We start from the raw sequence: 5,405 nt of genomic DNA, 5'->3' as shown, positions 1-5,405 counted from the left end.
TTTATTTCACTTAACTGTTTCCACTGGCTCTTTTCATATCAGTATTCACTTTACTATGATAGGAATGGTCCACCAACAATATTAATTTGCAGTGAAAATATGATTTGTATACATTTTGACAAGTACCACACGATGACAACAGGCACACATTCCAGAATGACTAATGTATCCTGCTACAAATAATAGGGTTTTCTTTTGAAAGATAAAGTATAGTGTCATTGGGCCGGAGTGGAAGTGGTCTGCAGCTCCCCCAGGGCTCGCCAGACACGCAGATTCTCCAGGAGCATTAGCAGCCAGGGCCTCCTCGCCCCTGCCGCCCACCCCGCCCCCCAGAGCGCCCCACCGCCCCAGCCCACTCCCCAGAGCCCGCGGCCCGGCCACGCCCGACTGGCTGCAGGAACAAAGGAGGACCCCGCGGTGGCCCCTCCTCCGCCCGGTGCCCCGCCTGCTTGCCTCCGCAGCGCTGACTCCAGGGTGCCCGGCTTGTCCTTCCGGGGCAGCAGCACCCCGGAGTCGCATGCCAGTGAGCTCGGCGTCTGCATCCGGGCCCCGCAGGCAAACAAGGATGGCTCAGGAGACCAACCAGACCCCAGGGCCCGTGCTGTGTAGTGCAAGATGTGGCTTTCATGGCACCCGAGGACAAAAGGACCGTGTTCCCTTTGCTGCAAAAAGCATCTTCAGAGAGGGCAGAATAGTGACAGAATGAGCCCAATGGAGGCCTGCGAGATAGCTCAGCGGACTAAGCGCCTGCTTTGGCAAGCAGGACTGAGGCCTGGTCCCACTTGCCACACCGGCCCCGTCCCCGGGCGTGCTGAGCCCAGACTGAGTCAGGGAGTGGGGGCCCAGGTCTAATTCCAGCATTGGAGAGGCTTAAAACAGGAGGAGCACTACGAGTCCGAGCAGGGTAGTGAGACCCTGTACACAATGCATAAATAAATAAATAAATAAATAAATAAAAAGAATGAGCCCAATGGGGACAGCTCGAGGTTCCAGGAGTCCTGCCTTAGACTCTGCACCTGCACAGAGAGCAGACACTAAGTTAAACAATTGTGAAGGTGCTGCTGGTGACACATCTGAAAAACCAGGAAATGTGCCTGCGGCAGCCTTGCCTGTAACTCACCAAAGGACAGAAATGAGCATTTTAGGAGAGGACATAGTACCCTAAACAGAGGCAGCAGAGCCAGGGGTCACTCAGCGAGGTGCGTCAGTTTCTCAGCCCAGCACTTCTCAAAGTGAAGGAAAAGCTCCCGCGTTGCCCAAACCCAAGAAGAACAGAGGTTTCATGGACAGAAAGAAAGTTGGCCTCACAGATTTGACCGCCGATGTGGAAATTCGTTTTGTGGACCCCACCGTTACTGTGACAAGTGCAACTGTCCACGTGACTGCAAAGCAGAAACTGCAGCAACAATCAGAAAAGAAAACCCAGTTGCTGTGGCTGAAAAAATTCAGAGAATATGAATGAGTACTTGTGAAGAGCCTGAAATTTTGTTTTTACTTTAATATATTGTAGGAAAACATTCAAGAGCAGACACACGGCCATTTTCCTTTGATGTTCTCCGGAGGTTTACTTTACACTTGTCTGTCTTACAACTGACACTTTAGTTCGTTCGGGTGTTTGTTACAGGCAGATTAGATACATGCAGCCCTATAAAATGTATATGCCCTCCCCTGAATAAAATTGAACGAAAATTGCACAGCAAATTGAAATAACAGATGACAAAATAATTGTAGTTCCCATGTGGCAAACACAGTAAATGAAATCTCTGCATGTTTGCAGCATATCTGCCTGTTGGGAATGTAATCAAGATGTACTCGGGGCTAGTGTCATGTGCCTCTATTTGTTTTAAATGGTACACCAGAAAGGGACTGGCAGTCTACTTCTCCCATACTTAGACTCTTCACCCTCTTATTGTCCACATGTTCTCTGGAGGCAGGATGGGAGCTCTAAGAAGGACCACACCTTTCTGTGAAACCAGTGTTTGGTGCCTTGTGTAAGCCTGGTTAAGTCGGTCCTCTGAAAGCTGTCCAATTAGGCATTCTCTGAAAGGTATGCAGCACAGTTGGTTATAAGTAAAGCCATCAAGCCAACAACAGGGTCTCGAGATCATTATGCTGGCTGGCACCAGAAGAGATCTGCGCTATTCTCATTACTAAAAGTGTATAGCACAGAGCTGCACGAGGATTAATCACTTTACAAGGGAAAATTAAACCCATGTTCAGTTTTCTTATACAGAAGCTCTACTGAATAACATGCCTTGGAATTTTTAAGTTGCAAAGGTATCTGAAGAGTTAATTTTTCATGTGCATCTTTTGTTGAATGTTTCGGCTCAAGAAAGAAAATTTAGCACTTTTTAAAGATTTCAGTTCTTCATGTAACTGTACCCTTCTGCATGGAAAATCGTAACCAACATGGCTGCAGTAGACTTCTTGGTGGTTTCCAGCAGCACCTGCAAAGGGCTGCCTTGTCACATTGTACTTGGTGTAGGACTCTGGTGTTCTTGGGTGTCCTGCACAGGCTGCGGTATCTGCAGCACTGTACAATAACAACTAGAAAAGACAGTATACTTCACTGATGCTTGTCTGGTAATATCACTTCTGAGTTATAATGGAAGGTTCCTTGTGATGTACAGAACTTCTGTTTTGTATGGATAAGCGAGTACAGTGAGATTAGTGTTGTGGTAATGCCTGATTTCGTCTGTAAATAACTGGGTATTACACAAGACACTACTTCTGATTTATTGCAGTGTTTGGTCCTAGTTCTTAATTTACTAAAGCATTTAATTTTGCTTTCAGTTTTACGTACCTCAGTTCCAAGTTAGATCTGCAGATGTGTGCAGACAGTTCATACTTATGTATTGCTCATAATCATGCTATTCGGCATTATGCTATATTGTATTATGTAAATAATAAAAGCCATGTACAGAGGGAAAAATAAAATACAAAAATGATTAACTATATATGTATATATGTATACGTTTCCATATAATCACTATTCTGTATAATTAATTCAGTGAAAGATAGGCGGACTCTACTCCTTGATTATTATGAATAATCCTGCAATGAAGATTAGCATACACATATCTCCTTAACCCAATGATATTATTTCTAATCTATATCATTTATATCCCATTGATATCTGTCTATATATCTAGCAGTAGCATTGCAAGATCATGCGATATCACAGAGTATCTCTTTCTTGTGTATTATTTAACAACAGCTTTGCTGATGTAAAGTTCCCATTTCATGCAATTTCCAAACTAAATGTATGAGATTTGGAAGAATTTACCACATTGACAGTGTTTTACAACAAGGACCACAATCAGACTGAATCATGGTGGTTATCCCACCTCACACCCACCCTACACACCAGCTGTCATCCCCTAGCCCCTCCCCCTTAAATGTAGGCAACCACTGCGTAGCTTAACTTTAATTTGAGGAGCCGCCATGCTGTTTTCCATCACAGTGACACCAGTCTACATCCCCACATACAGAAAGCGAGGTTTCCCTCCTCTTCAGATCCCTGACAATGTAGTCGTCTTCCAAATTTCCATTGTGTGCATCCTACTTTGTATGATGTTATATTCAGTGATGGTTTTAATTTGCATTTCTTTGATGTTAGTGATGTGCAGCATTGTTTCACATACCTTTGGCCATGTATCCGTCTTCTTTTGAGAAATGTCTGCTCAAACCCTTTGCCAATTTGGAAATCACATGATGCTTTCTTACTGTTCATGTGCTTTCCTTCCATATGCACTGTGGGTATTTATACATAAGTAACGTTTTGGAAAGATTTTCTCTTATTCCCTGTGCTGTCCCTTTGCTCTATCGACCTTCTCCTTGATTGTGCTGAGGATTTGAACTTGGAGGTCATTCTGTGTGTCTGTCATTACTACTGTCACCTATGCCTTTGGGTTTTATCCAAAAATGACTTCCAGACCAGGGTCATGGGGCTTTCCCTTATATACTGATTTTAGTACTTTTATGTTGTAATGTCTTATATTTAACCCTTAACTGAAATTGAATTTTGAATGTGGTATGAGATAGAGTTTAATGTGATTCTTCTCTGTGTTGTTATCCAGTTGTGTAAATAGCACTTAATGAAGAGACTGTCCTTTCCCCAGCATGTGTGGCAGTGCTTTGCAAGTCAGCTGACCATAAATGCGTGGATGTTGTTCTGATTTCTCTATTCTGCTGCACAGGAGCACATGTTTGTGTGTGGCGAATCTGGGCCCTTTTGTAATACAGCATACTGTTGGATTTTGCTTACCTACCCATTCTGCCAGTCTATTTCTTTTAATTGGTGAATTGAGAGTGCTCTTTTGATTATTGAGGCATCTTAATATACATTCAATTTAGGCATTACAATGAGACTAGTTCTCTTCCTTTTACTCAGGATTGCTTTGGCTCTGCAGGGTCTTTTGTGCTCAAAAGTTCAGTTTAGGATTACTTTTCAATTTTCTTGAAAATAGGTGCAGAATTTTCACAGTGATTTCATGAACCCTCTACCTAATTTGGTTAGCACACACATTTTAACAATATACTTCTTGGAATCCATTAAAAGAAAGTATGTCTCATTTCCCTTGTTTCCTCATGAAAAACAGGCAGTGCTTATGGCCTTCCGTATACTCATCTTTCGTCTCCTTAGTTAAATATTAAGCATTTTGGGGTATTCCTGCTATTATAAAAGCATGTTTTCATGATTTCTTCTGTAGTAATTTTCTGCTATTTTGTACAAACAGTATTTGATTTTGTGTGTTAATTCTGTAATCTGCAATTTATTGCATTTAATTTTTATGAGTTCATTGGTAGTATTTTATAGTTTTCTATATAAAAGTTCATGTCAGCTACAAATACCTTAAATTTTCTTCTGCAATTTGGATCCTTTGGTTTTATACCAATTACTCTGGTTTGAATGCTAATTATATGAGCCAGAGTACTGTGTTGAAAATATTACAACAGAAGAAACAAATTTGATTTGTACATGGGGGAAAAGATAGATTAGATAATAGTGGCAAAATACAATTTTCACTATAAGGTGAAACGGAGAGAGATGCATGTGGATTCTTTTGTACCAGACTTATAGGAACATTTAAGCTTTTAAATAATATATTTATATTATGTAAATCAAGATTTAAATACAGTATTAGTAAAAAATGGATGGAGAGAACAAAATGAAATAAAATATTCAGTAGATTTTCAAATAAAGAACAACAAAAAGCACGGTATTTTTCCAGATTCTAAATAGTCTATAAAGCAGTAATAATTAAAGCAAAATGCTTTTTAAAGTATAAAACTATGAGCAAAAATATCAAGAATAATGAAAAAGAGTCATATATAAACACATATATATCAACTGAGTATAAATTAAACTATTACTAAATATTAATGAGGAAAGGATGCATAAA

The 5,405-nt window shown here is 40.9% G+C and overlaps 1 pseudogene; it reads left to right on the top strand.

Moving 5' to 3' along the window:
• The first annotated feature begins 548 nt into the window (after positions 1–548).
• LOC101567219 lies at positions 549–1,510 on the top strand (annotated as a pseudogene).
• Positions 1,511–5,405: the final 3,895 nt, after the last annotated feature.

Source organism: Octodon degus, unplaced genomic scaffold, assembly GCF_000260255.1.
Source record: "Octodon degus isolate 3935 unplaced genomic scaffold, OctDeg1.0 scaffold00376, whole genome shotgun sequence".
Taxonomy (NCBI): Eukaryota; Metazoa; Chordata; class Mammalia; order Rodentia; family Octodontidae; genus Octodon; species Octodon degus.
Note: the sequence above shows the minus strand (reverse complement) of the source record. Positions and strands in the feature narration are given on the sequence as shown.